Consider the following 21,587-nt stretch of genomic DNA (forward strand, 5'->3'; position numbering starts at 1 on the left):
TTGATTGAACACGTCAACAAACCATGCTCAAGTGAAATTTTAGTCAAATTTGTTTGGAAACGTGCCAACGAACTACATTCATGTGAAATTTTTATCAAATTTGATTGGAAACACGCCAATGAACAAAACATAGGTGAAATTTTAGTCAAATTGGATTGGAAACACGCCAATGAATTAAACTCAAGTGAAATTTTAGTCAAATTTTATTGGAAGCAAAATTCAGATGAAATTTAGTCAAATTTGATTTGAAACGTGCCAATGAACCAAACTCAAGTTAAATTTTAGTCAAATTTGATTGGAAACACACTAATGAAAAAAACTCATGTGAAATTTTATTCAAATTTGATTTGAAGCGCGCCAATGAACAAAATTCAGAAAAAAATTTAGTCAAATTAAATTGAAAACGCGTCAATGAACCACACTGAAGTGAAATTTTAGTCAAATTTGATTGGAAACGCACTAATAAACAAAATCCAGACGAAATTTTACTCAAATTTGATTGAGAATGCTCCATTTAACAATACTCAGATGAAATTATAGTCATATTTGATTTGAAGCGCGACAATGAACGATTTCGAGATGAAATTTTAGTCAAATTTGATTAGAAACACACCAATGAACAAAATCCAGGTGAAATTTTAGTCAAATTTGATTGGAAATGTGCTAATGAATCAAACTCAAGTGAAATTTCAGTCAAATTTGATTGGAAGCGCACCTATGAACAAAATCTAGACAAAATTTTAGTCAAATTTGATTGGAAATGCGCCAATGAACCAAACTCAAGTGAAATTTTAATCAAGTTTGATTGGAAACAAGCCAATGATCAAAATTCAGAAGAAATTTACTCCAAATTGATTGAAAACGACTCGTTTCACAAAACTCAAAGGAAATTGTAGTCATATTTGATTTGAAGCGCGACAATGAACTAAACTCAAGTCAAATTTTAGTCAAATTTGATTGAAAATATGCCAATGAACAAAATCCATGTGAATTTTAGTCAAATTTGATTTGAAATGCACCAATAAACTAAACTCATATGAAATTTTAGTCAACTTTGATTGGAAACGCACCAATGAACAAAATCCAGATGAAATTTCCTCAAATTTGATTGAAAATGCGCCATTTAACCAAACTCAGATGAAATTGTAGTCATATTTGATTTGAAGCGCGACAATGAACAAAATCCAGGCGAAATTTTAGCCAAATTTGATTGGAAACGCGCCAATGAACCAAACTCAAGTGAAATTTAGTCAAATTTGATCGGAAACATGCTAGTGAACAAAGTTCAGGTGAAAATTTAGTCAAATTTGATTGGAAACGCAATAATGAACAAAATCTAGAAGAAATTATAGTCAAATTTGACTGGAAACGTGCCAAACAAAAAAATTCAGGCGAAATTTTGGTCAAATTTGACTAGAAACGCGCCAATGAACCAAACCCAAGTGAAATTTATTCAAATTTGATTGGAAGAGCACCAATGATCAAAATCCATATGAAATTTTATTCAAATTTGATTGAAAACGCACCATTTAACAAAATCCAGATGAAATTGTAGTCATATTTTATTTGAAGCACGACAATGAACAAAATTCAAACGAAATTTTAGTCAAATTTGATAAGAAACGTGCCAATGATCCAAAATCAAGTGAAATTTTAGTCAAATTTGATTGGAAACATGCCAATTAACAAAATCCATGTGAAATTTTAATCAAATTTGATTGAAAACGCCCCAATGAGCCAAATTCAAAGGAAATTTTCGTCAAAATTGATTGGAAGCGCGTCAACGAACCATGCTCAAGTGAAATTTTAATCAAATTTAATTGGAAACATGCCAATGAACTACACTCAAGTGAAATTTTAGTCAAATTCGATTGGAAACACGCCAATGAACAAAACACAGGTGAAATTTTAGTCAAATTGAATTGGAAACACACCAATGAATTAAACTCAAGTGAAATTTTAGTCAAATTTTATTGGAAGCGTACCAATGAACAAAATTTAGATGAAATTTAGTCAAATTTGATTTGAAACGTACCAATGAACCAAACTCAAGTGAAATTTTAGTCAAAATTTGATTGGAAACACGTCAATGAATTAAACCCAGGTGAAATTTTAGTCAAATTTCATTGGCAACGCATCCATGAACCATACTCCAGTGAAATTTTAATCAAATTTGATTGAAAACACACTAGTGAACAAAATCAAGACGAAATTTTACTCGATTTTGATTGAGAATGCTCCATTTAACAAAACTCGAATGAAATTATAGTCATATTTGATTTGAAGCGTGACAATGAACGATATCCAAATGAAATTTTAGTCAAATTTGATTGGAAACACGCAATGAACAAAATTCAGGTGAAATTTTAGTCAAATTTGATTGGAAACGCGCCAATGAATCAAACTCAAGTGAAATTTCAGTCAAATTTGATTCGAAGCGCACCAATGAACAAAAATCTAGACGAAATTTTAGTCAAATATGATTGGAAACACGCCAATGATCAAAATTTAGAAGAAATTTTACTCCAAATTGATTAAAAACACGTTGTTCAACAAAACTCAAATGAAATTGTAGTCATATTTGATTTGAAGCGCTACAATGAACTAAACTCAAGTCAATTTTGATTGAAAGTACGCTAATGAACAAAATCCAGGTGAAATTTTAGTCAAATTTGATTTGAAACTCGCCAATGAACTAAACACGTGTGAAATTTTAATCAACTTTGATTGGAAACGCACCAATAAACAAAATCCAGATGAAAATTTCCTCAAATTTGATTGAAAATGCGCCATTTAACAAAACTCAAATGAAATTGTAGTCATATTTGATTTGAACCGCAACAATGAACAAAATCCAAGCGAAATTTTAGCCAAATTTGATTGGAAACGCTCCAACGAACCAAACTCAAGTGGAATTTAGTCAAATTTGATTGAACACATGCTAATGAACAAAGCTCAGGTGAAATTTTAGTCAAATTTGATTGGAAACGCAACAATGAACAAAATCTAGAAGAAATTTTAGTCAAATTAGATTGGATACGCGCCAAACAAAAAAATTCAGGTGAAATTTTGGTCAAATTTGACTAGAAATGCGCCAATGAATTAAACCCAAGTGAAATTTATTCAAATTTGATTGGAAGAGCACCGATGATCAAAATCCATTTGAGATTTTATTCAAATTTGATTGAAAACGCGTCATTTAACAAAACTCAGATGAAATTGTAGTCATATTTGATTTGAAGAGTGACAATGAATAAAATTCAAACGAAATTTTAGTCAAATTTGATGAGAAACGTGCCAATGATCTAAACTCAAGTGAAATTTTAGTCAAGTTTGATTGGAAACACGCCAATGAACAAAACCCAAGTGAAATTTTAATCAAATTTGATTAAAAACGCCCCAATGAGCCAAATTCAAAGGAAATTTTGGTCAAACTTGATTGGAAGAACACCAATGAACAAAATCTAGATGAAATTTTAGTCAAATTTAATTGGAAACGCACCAATAAACCAAATTCAAGTGAAATTTTAGTCAAATTTGATTGGAATCACGCTAATGAATAAAACCCCATTGAAATTATAGTCAAATTTGATTGGAAACGCACTAATGACCTAAACTCATTGAAATTTTAGTCAAATTTGATTGAAAACGCAACAATGATCAAAATCCAGACGAAATCTTAGACAAATTTGATTGGAAACATGTCAATGAACATACTCAAGTGAAATTTTAATCAAATTTGATTGAAAACGCGCCAATGAATAAAATTCAGATGAAATTTTAGCCAAATTTGATTGGAAGCACGCCAATGAACAAAATTCAAGTGAAATTTTAGTCAATTTTGATTGGAAATGCGTCCACGATTCATACTCATGTGAAATTTTATTCAAATTTGATTGGAAATGCGTAGAGGTGGCAAATGGGCCGAGCGGCTCGTCGGCTTGCCCGCTCGGCTCGCGAAAATGGAGCTCGTGGGTGGCTCGGGCTCGTTTACGAGTCCGAGCGCAAGCCGAGCAGGCCGGTTCGATGGGCGAGCCGAGTGCGAGTGACTCGTTTTAAATGAGCCACAAGCCTATATTGATGAAAATTTATTTTCTTATCGTTACTTTTAATTTTCTTTAAAAAATTGTACACGCTACAAAAAATTGTTCGTGTACAATTTTTAACTTCGTCTACTGAAAATTTAACTAGCCGGTCCCAAACTTGGATAAAGGAGGAGGGTTTATATTTTATCTATTTTAAAAAGAAAAATAAAAAAATAAAGATTTCATTTTTATTTTTTTTATCTCTTTTAGTTAAAAAAATAAAAAAAATTTCTTTCCACCAATATAGTTAACTTTTTGTTAGTACTTGGTATATTACTACTATATGTCTACATTTTAAATTCTTTTCTCGAACAACGCTGTGTGTACCTTTGCATATAATTTTCGAAGTAAATTCTTTCTAAAAATTGAAAGGGTAATCGAATGATTGCCCTTTCAATTGTCAAAAGTCTTTCACTTCGAAGATTATATATAATATTCGAAGTGAAAGACTTCTATACAATTTTCGAAGTGAAGACTTCTGACAATTGAAAGGGCATTCGATTACCCTTTCAGTTTTTAGAAGGGATTTACTTCAAAAATTATATGCAAAGGGACGCGCAGCGTTGTTTGAAAAAATAATTTTTAATACTGTTTTAAATTTTCTTTAAAAAATTGTACACGAACAAACAAACAAAACAATTTTTAACTCCGCCTACTCTAAATTTAAGTAGCCGGTCCCAAACCCAAATAAAGGATGAGAGTTTAAATTTTTTACCTATTTTTTTATATATATAAATTTTTTATATAAAAAATTCACGATTTAAAAATTCAAATTACTTTTTTATTTTTCAATTTACTGATTTGTTTCCAAAAAAAAAACGACAAACTCATGGGCCGAGCCGAGCTCGCCCATTTTTGGGTAAGCCGAGCTCGTGCTTTCATGGGCCAAACTAGCTCGGCCCATTAATACCCCTAGAAACGCGTCAATAAACTAAACTCATGTGAAATTTTAGTCAAATTTGATTGGAAGAGCACCAATGATCAAAATTCAGATGAAATTTTCTTCAAATTTTATTGAAATGTGCTATTTAACAAAACTCATATGAAATTGTAGTCATATTTGATTTGAAGACCGACAATGAACAAAATCCAGACGAACTTTTAGTTAAATTTGGTTAGAAACACGCCAATGAACCAAACTCAAGTGAAATTGTAGTCAAACTTGATTGGAAACATGCCAATGAACAAAACCCACGTGAAAACTTAGTCAATTTTGATTAGAAACGCGCCAATGAACTGAATCCAAGTGAAATTTTAAACAAACTAGATTGGGAACGCACCAATGAACAAAATCCAGATGAAATTTTTCTCAAATTAGATTGGAAACGCGCCATTTGACCAAACTCAAATGAAATTATAGTCATATTTGATTTGAAGCGCGACAATGAACGATATTCAGATGAAATTTTAGTAAAATTTGATTGGAAACGCGCCAATGAACCAAACCCACGCGAAATTTTAGTTTAATTTGATTGGAAACACGCCAATGAACAAAATCAAGGTGAAATTTGAGTCAAATTTAATTGGAAACGCGCAAATGAATCAAACTCAAGTTAAATTTTAGGCAATTTGATTGGAAGCGCGCCATTGAACAAAATTCAAACGAAATTTTAGTCAAATTTGATTTGAGACGTGCCAATGAACTAAACTCAAGTGAAATTTTAGTCAAATTTGGTTGGAAACATGCCAATGAACAAAATTCAGGTGAAATTTTAATAAAATTTGATTGAAAACGTATCGTTTAGAAAAACTCAGAAGAAATTGTTGTCATATTTGATTGGAAACACGACAACGAACAAATTTCTGACGAAATTTCAGTCAAATATGAATGAGAACACGCCATTGAACCAAACTCTAGTAAAATTATAGTCAAATTTGATTGAAAACACACCATTGAACAAACCTTAAGTGAATTTTTTGTCAAATTCGATTGGAAAGCGCCAATGAACTAAACCCATGTAAAATTTTAGTCAAATTTGATTAGGTACAAACAATGAAATTTTAGTCAAATTTGATTGGAAACGTGTCAATAAACCACACTCGAGTGAAATTTTAGACAAATTTGATTGGAAACGCGCCAATGAACTACATCCATGTGAAATTTTAGTCAAATTTGATTGGATACGGAACAATTAACAAAATCCAGAAGAAATTTTAGTCAAATTTGATTGGAAATGTGTCATTGAACCGTACTCAAGTGAAATTTTAGTCAAATTTGGTTGGAGACGCGCTAAACAACAAAATTTAGGTAAAATTTTAGTCAAATTTGAATGGAAACGCACCAATGAACTAAATGCAATAAATATTTTAATCAAATTTGATTGGAAGAGCACCAATGAACAAAATCCAGATGAAACTTTGCACAAATTTTATTAAAACATGCCGTTTAACAAAACTCAGATGAAATTGTAGTCATATTTGATTTGAAGCGTGACAATGAAAAAAATCTAGACGAAATTTTAGTCAAATTTGATTGGAAATGCACCAAGGAACTAAACTCAAGTAAAATTTTAGTCAAATTTGATTGGAAACACGCCAATGAACGAAATCCAGGTTAAATTTTAATCAAATCTGATTGAAAACGCATCAATGAATTAAACTCAACTGAAATTTTAGTCAAATTTAATTGAAAGCGCACCGATAAACAAAATCCAGGTGAAATTTTTGTCAAATTTGATTGGGAACATGCCAATGAATCAAATTCAAGTGAAATTTTATTCAAGTTTGATTGGAAGCGTACCAATGAACAAAGCCTAGGTGAAATTTTTGTCAAATTTGATTGGAAACGAGTCAACGAATCAAACTCAAGTGAAATTTTAGTCAAATTTAATCAGAAACACGCTAATGAACTAAATTCATGTGAAATTTTAGTCAAATTTGATTGGATACGGAACAATGAACAAAATTCAGAAGAAATTTTAGTCAAATTTGACTGGAAATGCGTCAATGAACCATACTCCAGTGAAATTATAGTCAAATTTGGTTGGTAACGTGCTAAACAACAAAATTTAGGTGAAGTTTTAGTCAAATTTGACTGAAAATACGTCGATGAACTAAACTTAAGAGAAATATTAGTCAATTTTGATTGGAAGAGCACTAATTATCAAAATCCAGATGAAATTTTACACAAATTTGATTGAAACCCGCCATTCAACAAAACTTAGATGAAATTATAGTCATATTTGATTTGAAGCGTGATGATGAACAAAATCCAGGTGAAATTTTAGTCAAATTTTATTGGATACACGCCAATGAAAAAAATTCAGGTGAAATTTTAATCAAATTTAATTGGAAACGCACCAATGAATCAAACACAAGTGAAATTTTAGTCAAATTAGATTGAAAGTGCACCAATGAACAAAATTTAGGTGAAATTTTTGTCAAATTTGATTGGAAACGCGCCAATGAATCAAATTCAAGTGAAATTTTAGTCAAATTTGAATGGAAGCGCATCGATGAACAAAATTTAGATGAAATATTAGTCAAATTTGATTGAAAACGCGTCAATGAACCAAACTCAACTGGAATTTTAGTCAAATTTGATTGGAAACACGCCAATGAAAAAAAATCAGCCGAAATTTTAGTCAAATTTGATTGAAAACGCACCAATGAATCGAATTCAAGTGAAATTTTAGTCAAATTTCATTTGAAATGCACCAATGACCTAAACTTATGTGAACGTTTAGTCAAGTTTGATTGGAAACACAACAATGAACAAAATCCAGAAAAAATTTTTAGCCAAATTTGATTGGAAATGCGTCAACGAACCATACTCAAGTGAAATTTTAGTCAAATTTGATTGGAAACGTGCCGATGAACTACACTCAAGTGAAATTTTAGACAAATTCGAATGGAAACACGCCAATGAACAAAACGCAGGTGAAATTTTAGTCAAATTAGATTGGAAACACGCCAATGAATTAAACTCAAGTGAAATTTTAGTCAAATTTTATTCGAAGCGCACCAATGAACAAAATTCAAATGAAATTTAGTCAAATTTGATTAAAAACGTGCCAATGAACAAAATCCAGGTGAAATTTTACTCAAATTTGATTAGAAACATGTCGATGAACTAAACTCAGGTGAAATTTTAGTCAAATTTGATTGGCAACGCATCCATAAACCGTACTCTAGTGAAATTTTAGTCAAATTTGATTGGAAGAGCACCAATGATCAAAATCGAAATGAAATTTTACTCAAATTTGATTGAAAATGCGCCATTTAGCAAAACTTTGATGAAATTGTAGTCATATTTGACTTGAAGCGCGACTATGTACAAAATTCAGACGAAATTTTAGTTAAATTTGATTGAAAACGCGCCAATGAACTAAACTCAAGTGAAAACTTAGTTAAATTTGATTGGAAACACGCAAATAAATGAAAAACCATGTGAAATTTTAATTAAATTTGATTGATAACATGACAATGAACTAAACCCATGTAAAATTTTTGTTAAATTTGATTAGAAGTGCACTAATGATCAAAATTCAGAATAAATTTTACTACAAATTGATTGAAAAACGTCGTTTAACAAAACACAGATGAAATTGTTGTCATATTTGATGTGAAGCGTGACAATGAACTAAACTCAAGTCAAATTTAGTCAAATTTGATTAGAAATGCGCCAATGAACAAAATTCAGGTGAAATTTTAGTCAAATTTGTTTTGAAATGCACCAATGAATTGAACCTGACGTAGCGAAAATATTATAGGGAAGATGAACAATCACAAATTGAGAAAACTCTCAAGGAAGATTTTATTGAATTCAAGAACTACTGCCTCTAAGGGCTTACAACTGATTAAATAGAAAAAACCTAGGAAAATTCGGAAAATAAAATAAAATAAAATAAGATATTTTTTTCCAAAAATGGAAAATATGAGATAATTACTAAGATGAAAAATACTTATCTTCGGGATCATCCTCCAACAAACGGAATCTAATTCCAAATTTCATGGAAAGAGATTGCAAAAATGAAAATTGCCATAAATAGCAAAAACGATTAAACGAGGGCCTAAACGATGGATTAAACAAGACCAATTTTGGGGAAAATTCATCGTTTAGGCCCTCGTTTATTCGTTTTTGTTATTTATGGCAATTTTCATTTTTGCAATATCTCTTTCCATGAAATTCGGAATTAGATTCCGTTTGTTAGAGGATGATCCCGAAGATAAGTATTTTTTATCTTAGTAATTATCTCATATTTTCCATTTTTGGAAAAAAATATCTTTTTTTATTTTATTTTATTTTCCGAATTTTCCTAGGTTTTTTCTATTTAATCAGTTGTAAGCCCTTGGAAGCAGTAGTTCTTGAATTCAATAAAATTTTCCTTGAGAGTTTTCTCAATTTGTGATTGTTCATCTTCCCTATAATATTTCCGCTACGTCAGAACCCATGTGAAATTTTAGTCAACTTTGATTGGAAATGCACCAATGAACAAAATTCAGATGAAATTTTCCTCAAATTTGATTGAAAATGCACCATTTAACCAAACTCAGATGAAATTATAGTCATATTTGATTTGAACCGCGACAATGAACAAAATCCAGGCGAAATTTTAGCCAAATTTGATTGGAAACACACCAATGAACCAAACTCAAGTGGAATTTAGTCAAATTTGATTGAAAACATGCTAATGAACAAAGCTCATATGAAATTTTAGTCAAATTAGATTGGAAACGCGCCAAACAAAAAAATTCATGTGAAATTTTGGTCAAATTTAACTAGAAACACGTCAACGAACTAAACTCAAGTGAAATTTATTTAAATTTGATTGGAAGAGCACCGATGATCAAAATTCAGAGGAAATTTTAGTCAAATTTGATTAGAAACGCACCAATGTTCCAAATTCAAGTGAAATTTTAGTGAAATTTGATTAGAAACATGCCAATGAACAAACTCAAGTGAAATTTTGATCAAATTTGATTCGAAACATTCCAATGAACCAAATTCAAGTGAAATTTAGTCAAATTTTGATTGAAAACATGCCAATGCAAAAAATTCAGGTGAAATTTTAGTCAAATTTGACTGGAGTCTCGCAAATGAATCAAACTCAAGTGAAATTTTAGTCAAATTTGATTGAAAACGTGTTAATGAACTAAGCCCATGTGAAATTTAAGTCAAATTTGATTGGAAATGCAACATTGAACAAAATCCAAAAGAAATTTTAGTCAAATTTGATTGGAAACGTATCAATGAACCATACTCAAGTGAAATTTTAATCAAGTTTGATTGGAAATGCGCAATGAACATAGCTCAGGTGAAATTGTAGTCAAATTTGATTGGAAACTTTCAATGAACAAAACTCAGGTGAAATTGTAGTCAAATTTGATTGAAAACGCGCCAATGAATGAAATCCACGTGAAGTTTTAGTCAAATTTGATTGGAAATTCACCAATGAACAAAATTCAGATGAAATTTTTCTCAAATTTAATTGGAAACGTGCCATTTAACCAAACTCAGATGAAATTGTAATCATATTTGATTTGAAGCACGACAATGAACAAAATTCAGACGAAATTTTAGTCAAATTTGAATGGAAATGAACCGATGAACCAAACTAAAGTAAAATTTTAGTCAAATTTGATTGGAAATACACCAATGAACAAAGCCCAGTTGAAATTTTAGTCAAATTTGATTGGAAACGCACCAATGAAACAAACTCAAGTGAAATTTTAGTCAAATTTTATTAGAAATGCACCAATGAACTAAACTCATGTAAAATTTAAGTCAAATTTGATTGAAAACGTAACAATGAACAAAATTCACAAGAAATTTTAGTCAAATTTGATTGGAAACGCGTCAACAAACCATATTCAAGTGAAATTTTAGTCAAATTTGATTGAAAACGCGCCAAACAACAAAATTCAAGGGAAATTTTATTCAAATTTGAATGAAAATGCGCCAATGATCTAAACCTAAGTAACATTTATTCAAATTAGATTGGAATAGCACCAATGATCAAAATCCATATGAAATTTGACTCAAATTTGATTTAAAATGCGTCATTTAAAAAAACTCAGATGAATTGTAGTCATATTTAATTTGAAGCGTGACAATGAACAAAATCCAAACGAAATTTTTGTCAAATTTGATTAGAAATGTGCCAATGATCTAAACTCAAGTGAAATTTTAGTTAAATTTGATTGGAAACACGCCAATGAACAAAATTCAGGTGAAATTTTAGTCAAATTTGATTGGAAATGCACCATTTAACAAAACTCAGGTGAAATTGTAGTCATATTTGATTTGAAGTGTGACAATGAACAAAATCCAGATGAAATTTTTTTAAAATTTTATTGGAAAAGCGCCAATGATCCAAACTCAAGTGAAATTTTAGTCAAATTTGATTGATAGCGCTCCAATAATCAAAATTCAGGTGAAATTTTTATCAAATTTGATTGGAAACGTGCCAATGAATCAAACTCAAGTGAAATTTTAGTCAAATTTGATTGGAAGTGCCCCGATGAACAAAATTCAGACAAGATTTTAGTCAAATTTGATTGGAAACACGCCAATGAACAAAACATAGGTGAAATTCTAGTTAACTTTGATTGGAAACGTGCCAATGAATCAAACTCAAGTGAAATTTTAGCCAAGTTTGATTGGAAATACGCCAATGATCTAAACACATGTAAACTTTTAGTTGAGTTTGATTAGAAACACAACAATGAACAAGATCTAGAAAAAATTTTAACCAAATTTGATTGAAAATTCGTCAATGAACCATACTCAAGTTAAATTTTAGTCAAATTTGATTGGAAACAAGCCAATGAACTACACTCAAGTGAAATTTTAGTGAAATTCGATTGGACACACGCCAATGAACAAGACACAGATGAAATTTTAGTCAAATTTGATTGGAAACACGTCAATGAATTAAACTCAAGTGAAATTTTGGTCAAAATTTATTTGAAGCGCACTAATGAACCAAATTCAGATGAAATTTTGGTCAAATTTGATTTGAAATGTGCCAATGAACCAAACTCAAGTGAAATTTTAGTCAAATTTGACTGAAAACATGCCAATGAACAAATTCAAGTGAAATTTTACTCAAATTTGATTGAAAATGCGTCAATAAACTAAACCCATGTGAAATTTTAATCAAATTTGATTGGCAACACGTCCATAAACCATACTCAAGTGAAATTTTAGTCTAATTTGATTGGAAACGCACCAAACAACAAAATTTAGGTGAAATTTTAGTCAAATTTGACTGAAAACTTACCAATGAACTAAATCCAAGTAAAAATTTTGTCAAATTTGATTGGAAGAGCACCAATGATCAAAATCCAAATGAAATTTTACTCAAATTAGATTGAAAATGCACCATTTAACAAAACTCTAAAGAAATTGTAGTCATATTTGATTTGAAGCGTGACAATGAACAAAATTCAGACGAAATTTTAGTTAAATTTGATTGGAAACGCGCCAATGAACTAAACTTAAGTGAAATTTTAGTCAAATTTGATTGGAAACACGCCAATAAACGAAACTCAGGTGAAATTTTAGTTAAATTTGATTGATAACGCGACAATAAACTAAACCCATGTGAAATTTTTGTTAAATCTGATTGGAAGTGCATCAATGATCAAAATCCAGAATAAATTTTTCTCCAAATTGATTGAAAACACGCCGTTTAACAACACTCAGATGAAATTGTGGTCATATTTGATTTGAAGCGCGGCAATGAACTAAACTCAAGTGAAATTTTAGTTAAATTTAATTTAAAATAGGCCAATGAACAAAACCCAGGTGAAATTTTAGTCAAAATTGATTTCAAACACACCAATGAACCAAACTTAAGAAAAATTTTAGTCAAATTTAATTGGAAAAATGCCAATGAAAATAACCTAGGTGAAATTTTACTAAAATTTGATTGAAAATGCGCCATTTAACAAAACTCAGATGAAATAGTAGTCATATTTGATTGGAAGCACGACAATGAACAAAGTTCAGACGAAATTTTAGTCACATTTGAATGGAAACACGCCAATAAACCAAACTCAAGTAAAATTTTTGTCAAATTTGATTAGAAATGTGCCAATGAATCAAATTCAAGTGAAATTTTAGTCAAATTTGATTAGAAATGCGCCAATGAACTGAACCCATGTGAAATTTTAGTTAAATTTGATTGGATACAGAACAATGAACAAAATTCAGAAGAAGTTTTAGCCAAATTTGATTGGAAACGCGTCAATGAACCATACTCAAGTGAAATTTTAGTAAAATTTAATTGGAAATGCGTCAATAAACTAAACCCATGTGAAATTTTAATCAAATTTGATTGGATATGGAACAATAAACAAAATCCAAGAGAAATTTTAGTCAAATTTAATTGGAAATGCGTTAATGAATTATACTCAAGTGACATTTCAGTCAAATTTGGTTAGAAATGCACCAAACAACAAAATTCAGGTGAAATTTTAGTCAAATTTGACTGGAAACGTGTCGATGAACTAAACTTAAGAGAAATTTTAGTCAAATTTGATTGGAAGAGCACCAATGATCAAAGTCCAGATGAAATTTTACACAAATTTGATTGAAACACGCCATTTAACAAAATTCAAATAAAATTGTAGTCATATTTGATTTGAAGCATGATGATGAACAATACCCAGGTTAAATTTTTGCCAAATTTGATTGGAAACATGCCAATGAACAAAATTTAGATGAAATTTTAGTCAAATTTGATTGGAAATGCACCAATGAATCAAACTCAAGTGAACTTTTAATCCAATTTTATTGAAAGCGCACCAATGAACAAAATTCAGGTGAAATTTTTGTCAAATTTGATTAAAAACATATCAATGAATCATACTCAAGTGAAATTTTAGTCAAATTTAATTGGAAGTGCACCAATGAATAAAATCCAGACGAAATATTAGTTAAATTTTATTGAAAACGCGCTAATGAACAAAACTCAACTGAAATTTTAATCAAATTTGATTGGAAATAGACCAATGAACAAAATTCAGGTGAAATTTTAGTCAAATTTGATTGGAAACACGCCAATGAATCAAACGCAAGTGAAATTTTAGTCAAATTTGATTGGAAATGCACCAATGACCTAAACCCATGTGAACTTTTAGTCAAGTTTAATTGGGAATAGAATTTTTTTAGCAAAATTTAATTGGAAACGCGTCAATGAACCATACTCAAGTGAAATTTTAGTCAAATTTGATTGGAAACGCACAATGAACTACACTTAAGTGAAATTTTAGTCAAATTCGATTGAAAACACGCCAATGAACAAAACAGAGGTGAGATTTTACTCAAATTTAATTGAAAACATGCCAATGAATTAAACTCAAGTGAAATTTTAGTCAAATTTTATTGGAAGCGCACCTATGAACAAAATTCAGATGAAATTTAGTCAAATTTGATTTGAAACGTGCCAATGAACTAAACTCAAGGGAAATTTTAGTCAAATTTAATTGGAAACACGCCAATGAACAAAATCCAGGTGAAATTTTACTCAAATTTGATTGGAAACGCGTCAATGAACTAAACCCATGTGAATTTTAGTCAAATTTGATTGGCAACGCGTCCATGAACCATACTCTAACGAAATTTTAGTCAAATTTGATTGGAAGAACACCAATGATCAAAATCCAAATGAAATTTTACTCAAATTTGATTGAAAACGCGTCATTTAACAAAATTCTGATGAAATTATAGTCATATTTGATTTGAAGCGCTACAATGAACAAAATTTAGACAAAAATTTTAGTCAAATTTGATTGGAAATGCGCCGATGAACTAAAATCAAGTGAAATTTTAGTCAAATTTGATTGGAAACACGCCAATAAACGAAACTCAAGTGAAATTTTAGTTAAATTTGATTGATAACGCGACAATGAACTAGACCCATGTGAAATTTTTGTTAAATTTGATTGGAAGCGCACCAATGATCAAAATTCAGAAGAAATCTTTCTCCAAATTGATTGAAAATGCGCCATTTAACAAAACTCAGATGAAATTGTAGTCATATTTGATTTGAAGCGCGACAATGAACTAAACTCAAGTGAAATTTTAGTCAAATTTAATTGGAAAGAAGCCAATGAACAAAATTCAGATGAAATTTTAGTCAAATTTGATTTGAAACGTGCCAATGAACCAAACTCAAGTGAAATTTTAGTCAAATTTGATTGGATATGGAACAATGAACAAAATTCATACTAAATTTTCCTCATATTTGATTGTAAATGCGCCATTTAACTAAACTCAGATGAAATTCTAGTCATATTTGATTTGAAACGCGACAATGAACAAAATTCAAGCGAAATTTTTTAGCCAAATTTGATTGGAAACGCACCAATGAACCAAACTCAAGTGAAATTTAGTCAAATTTGAATGGAAACATGCTAATGAACAAAGTTCAGGTGAAATTTTAGTCAAATTTGATTGGAAATGCAACAATGAGCAAAATTTAGAAGAAATTTTAGTCAATTTTGATTGAAAACGCGTCAATGAACCATACTCAAGTGAAATTTTAGTCAAATTTGATTTGAAACACGTCAAACAACAAAATTCTGGTGAAATTTTGGTCAAATTTGACTGGAAACACGTTAATGAACTAAACCAAGTGAAATTTATTCAAATTTGATTGGAAGAGCACCAATGATCAAAATCTAGATGAAATTTTACTTAAATTTGATTGAAAACACACCATTTAACAAAATTTAGATGAAATTGTAGTCATATTTGATTTGAAGCGCAACAATGAACAAAATCCAAGAAAAATTTTAGTCAAATTTGATTAGAAATGTGCCAATGATCCAAATTGAAGTGAAATTTTAGTCAAATTTAATTGGAAACACGCCAATGAACAAAACTCAGGTGAAATTTTAATCAAATTTGATTGGAAACACCCCAATGAGCCAAATTCAAGGGAAATTTTGGTGAAACTTGAGTGGAAATATGCGAATGAACAAAATTCAGGTGAAATTTTAGTCAAATTTGATTTGAAACGTTCCAATGAACTAAATCCATGTGAAATTTTAGTCAAATTTGATTGAAAACGCGTTAAACAACAAAATTTAGGTGAAATTTTAGTCAAATTTGACTAAAAATGCGCCAATGAACTAAAATGAAATTTTAGTCATGTAGTAGCAATGGCTATGTATAGTGGAATTCCACCACACACCTTATGTAGTGTTTATTACATGACTGGTTTTTGGAGAGCAACATATGTTGAAATCATATTTCCTGTACGAATGAAGCCAAGTGGGAAGTTCTCGATCATATTCTTTCATTGAATAACTTGTTACCACCAACAGTTGGCCCACGTACTCCTGAACGTACACGTACATCTAGAATATCATCGACCGGAGAATTTCTCCGACCTCGTAAGTGCGGCAAGTGCGGTGCAACAAAACATACCAGAAAATTTTGTGCAAGTCACATCCCTCTACATGATAATGTAACAGATGTATAATTGAAGTTTATGTAACATTATTTATAACACTGATATTAATTATTTATGCATATTATTAATGTTAATTATTAGATTTAGTTTTTTTTTTCAATATTTCATTAATTAGTTTCATAATATTTGAAGTTTTTTTTAAACACAGTGCGTTCTCCACAATATACCCAAATATTATAAATACATCATGAAACATTTAAATAAACACATAAACTAGAAAATAAAAATTAAATATTAGAAAAATAATATACATTTTACAATTATTTCGTAATTACAAATGAATGAAATATACAATGTTTAAACGTTACAATGTGTACAATTATTTCAAAAAACACAGCTCTAATATCTATAGATCACCATTAAATTCAAATAAATCGCAAGCTAATTTATTTCTTCAATTTTGTATCCACGCCTGGTTGATTGCATCAACCTTCTATACTACATTCAAAAATTCATGTACTTGATGACGAATATGTCGTAATCACTCTTACAATTACAAAATATTATATTAGCACATCACCATCTAACTAGAACGTAAGTTGTAAATAAAAATAATAATAAACACTTACGATAATTGCTGTCTCGTCGTCGTCCTGTCCTGTACAATGGCCAGTCTGTCCTGCACAGTAATGTTCGCTCATCTAGTCAGCATGGGGACGATCACAAACACTGACTCCAGATTTTACTCGAGCTGACCTTGTGTCAGGCCTGAATGATCGGGGATATATATATACATAGTGGAGTCGGCGAATACAATCTTCACTGCAATGTAGTGATTATTCACACACACCGGGATGTACAGATGTTTACAACCCTCCCATGACTTTTCCCCGACACTCGGCCACATCCCTATGACCCCACTCTATCATGTATGTAGGCACTGTGTACCCGCTACCCACAGCTTGGAATGTCTAGTACTCAATGTCAACAGCACGTATGAACTCAGTGTTCAATATGAGTCGGCCAGGAATGTTGAACAATCTTGGATGTCTTTCAGCTCGATTTCATAGCAAATCCATGGCGAAGTCAATGTGCTGCATCAGGAAAAATCAATTAAAAATGGAGTTATTTAATTTTATGAATTCAAAACTCAAAAATATGAATATATAATAAATAACAATATTACTACTTCACTTACATCATCGGCGAGCCAAGCCCCCCGAAATGGTGATGTTGTGAAACCACTTGTAAGCGTCCAAAATCGTCTTATAAGCAATGCGACTTTCTGAAAAAATAAGAAAAGAAATTGTTAAGTAAAAACATAGATGATTAGTGTCTAAAAGTATTTCGAAGATATATCATTTACAAGGTATTTATATTCACTTTTGTTTAAAAACACTAATGTTAGTCTCTAATTTCAATTCTCTTGCTGTAAATTCAATTTCCATAAATATATGGCTAAAAGTGCAATTCATTGAAATATGTATTTAAATACATGTCAGCATGAGTATTATACTTTTGAAAGAGTATTTATTTGATGTATTTCCAAGGTAAAACAAGTGGAGCAAGTGGAAAAAAAATGTTAAAAAGTTAAGAATATCAACTGTCTTGAGTAGGATACAGCTGTAAAATGATCATAACATGGGCTGTAGTTATCAAAACAAGGTGATTCAAATTGTGTTAGAAAGATAAGATATATACCTAAAACTTTCATGTTTACCAAAAAGTTAAATTCGCATCATAAGGTAGTTAAAGTTATCGTGCACAGTCTAACTTGTTACCTGTCGGATACAGCTTTTCTACCTATAAAGCAGCACTCATTGTTTTTGTTATATCTGGAGTTATAGATTCAATGATCCTGATATTTGCACTAATGGAAAGCTAACTCAAGTGGAAACAATTATCTGATGATCATAAGTCTAAATTCACTGTACAAAGTATCTGAAAATTAGCATCAAGTTGCATATTTCAACTGTCTTGAAGCTGGACAGAAACAAGTTGCATTGTCCATTTGCATTTTTGATGTTTCTTTGCCTATAAAAGGGGACCTTGGCCAAGATTTTGAGAGCATCAATTTCTCTTCATTATATTTTAGTTTTCTTCATTTTCTTTGTAACATTTCATTATATATTTCTAAACAATTAGCTAGAGCTAAGGGTGAAATTTTGGTGAATGCATAGTATTATCTTTGATCTTTCACTTTATTCGTCAATTTTCATCTTCTTACTTGGTTGAAGTATATGTTCTACAAATGGTTTTGGTTTGTTAAAGACTTTCATTTATTGTTGACAAATATTGGCACAATAAATGCTTAGATAATCTCTACACTCCAACAACTTATTTTGACATATTCTCTCAAACAATTATCAAATCTATCTTTTAGTATATTTGCGATCAGTGTTTTATCTTCCATATGAGATCACTACTTAGTTGATTTCCATATGAGTTAAATAAAAGATCAAAAGTAATTCTACCCATTTATTCGAAGTGAATCCCCAAGGCTCTAGTGTTCTTCTCCATCGTATTTCCACCAGCCATTTACCACTCATAGAATAGTTTATTTCCTTCCAATTCCCTGTCATTTGACCTTGGACTTCCGAGTTTACTACTTGAGACAACCTGTACTTGGGTTTGTAACCTTAAAGTTGTAGCAAATTTTTGGCGCCGTTGCTAGGGATTTGCGTCAAGGATCATTTTCTGCTATTTTCTGTGAAGTTTTCTTCTCTTTAATAATCTTCATAAATCAGGTACACTCGTTCCTTTTTCGATCTTACTACTTTAGTTATTTTACTTTAAAGGAAGGCCGAGCCTCCTCTGTTTTTTTATTTTCTATTTATTTTCTTTCTTTAAAAGGAAGTCCGAGCCTCTCGAACTTCCTTTTCTTTATTTTATGGTTGGCTGTGCCACCTAATTTTCGTTCTTTATATTATTATATGGTCGGCCATGCCACCTAATTTTCATTCTTTACATCTACTTTATGCTATTTTATGTCATATTGGCATCATGAATTTAATTCTCATCATTTAGTTAAAGATAATTGTGAAACTTTCTTTAGTAATTTATTTGACTCACCTCAACACTCACTCACATATTCCATCATGGATGATAATCAAAGTGTATGTGATGAAAATGAAAACCAACAAGCACGAACCATGCGTAATTACTTGCAACCTCATCGAAATTCTGCTCCTTCATGTTTCATTTTCCCTCTTAATGCTAATAATTTTCAATTCAAGCCGAGTATGATTCATTACTTCCTAATATTCATGGCTTAGAATCTGAAAGTCTATATTTGCATCTTAAAGAATTTGAGGAAGTATGTGCCACATTTAACGATCAAACTTATCTCAATGAAATTCTTAAGTTGAAATTGTTTCCTTTTTCTCTAAAAGATAAAGCAAAAACTTGGCTTAACTCTTTAAAACCTAGGTCGATTGGCACACGGCAAGAAATGTAAAATGAGTTTTTGAAGAAATTCTTTCCAACACATAAAACTAATTCTTTGAAAAGACAAATCCAATTTTTTTCTCAAAAAACCAATGAAGTGTATTTCCAATGTTTAGAAAGATTTAAAGATTTGTTAAATACTTGTCCACATCATGGTTTTAATAAATGGCGTACTCTAAGTTTCTTTTATGAGGGCTTAACTCCGGAAACAAAACAATTTGTAGAAACGGTGTGCAATGGTCAATTTTTAGATAAAAATCCAGATGAAGCTTTAGATTTTCTAGATCACCTTGCTGAAAATTCTCAATCTTGGCAAACAGTAAAACCAATCGAAAACTCAATCAGATCTAGTCTTGCTAGTTCTAGTGGAGGAAAATATCAATTGAGTCTAGATGATGATCTAAATGCTAGGATTGCTAGTTTGTCTAGAAAGGTTGAAGCTATGGAATTAAGGAAAGTAAAGGAAGTTAAACCTGTGCAAAATGATGAAATTTGTAGCATTTGTGAAACTTTTGGTCATCCAACGTATGATTGTCCCAACATCCCAGTTTTCAAAGAAGTTCTATATGATCAAGCCAATGCTATGAACACTTTCAAAAAGTTTTTTTCTTCTCCATACTTAGAAACATATAATCAACAATGGAGAAATCATCCCAACTTTAGTTGGAGAGATGATAATCGTGTTCATATATCACAACCTCAAGGGTTTACAAAATTTCCTTCTTTTCCACCACCACAACCAAAGACTCTTGAAGAAACAATGCAGTCTTTTATGCAAGGACAAGCAAACATTAATAATCAAACTTCACAAGCCATCAATGAAATCAAAAACACACTTTCTTCATTGACCTCTTCTTTGCGTTCTCAAGAGAAAGACAAATTTCCTATTCAACCTCAACCGAATTCTTCTGGGCAATTTAATGTAAATTCTTCTAGTTTCTTTGAAAGTCAACAAGAAAATGCCCAACTCTTCGTAGTGGAAAAATTATTGACAAAACCATCCCTTCAAAAGAACTAAAATCGGGTGGGACTTCAAAGCAAGAAAATGATGTTCCCAAAAGTGAGGAAAAGATCATTTGTGAACCTATTGTTGCAAAATGTCCCATTCCAGCTCCATCTCCTCAATAATTGCAACCAATTTCAAAACTCAACCATAATTCTGAAATTTTTAAACTTTTCAAACAAGTCAAAATTAACTTACCATTATTGGATGCAATCAAACAAGTTCCTTCATATGCAAAATTTTTAAAAGATTTGTGCACTATCAAGAGGAAACTTAATGTTCAACAAAAAGCATTTTTGACAGAGAATGTGAGCTCAATCATTCAACAAAACACTCCACCTAAATTCAAAGATCCTGGTTGTCCAACAATTTCTTGTGTGATTGGGAATAATAGGATAAAGCGTGTTTTACTTGATCTTGGTGCTAGTGCTAATCTATTACCTTTTTCTGTGTATGAGCAACTTGGTTTGGGAGAGCTTAAGCCAACAACAACAACACTTCAACTTGTTGATCGTTCAGTAAAAGTTCCAAGAGGGGTTGTAGAGGATGTTCTAGTCCAAATTGATAAATTCTATTATCCTGTTGATTTTATAGTTTTGGACACAAATCCTGTTTTAAATTCAAATGCATAAATATCTGTCATTTTTAGGACGTCCCTTTCTTGCTACTTCAAATGCGTTGATA

The 21,587-nt window shown here is 30.9% G+C and overlaps 1 pseudogene; it reads left to right on the forward strand.

Moving 5' to 3' along the window:
• Positions 1–21,535, forward strand: part of LOC111408484 — a 38,206-nt pseudogene extending 16,671 nt beyond the window's left edge.
• The last annotated feature ends 52 nt before the right edge of the window (positions 21,536–21,587 follow it).

Source organism: Olea europaea, chromosome 13 (genome assembly GCF_002742605.1).
Source record: "Olea europaea var. sylvestris chromosome 13, O_europaea_v1, whole genome shotgun sequence".
Lineage (NCBI taxonomy): Eukaryota > Viridiplantae > Streptophyta > Magnoliopsida > Lamiales > Oleaceae > Olea > Olea europaea.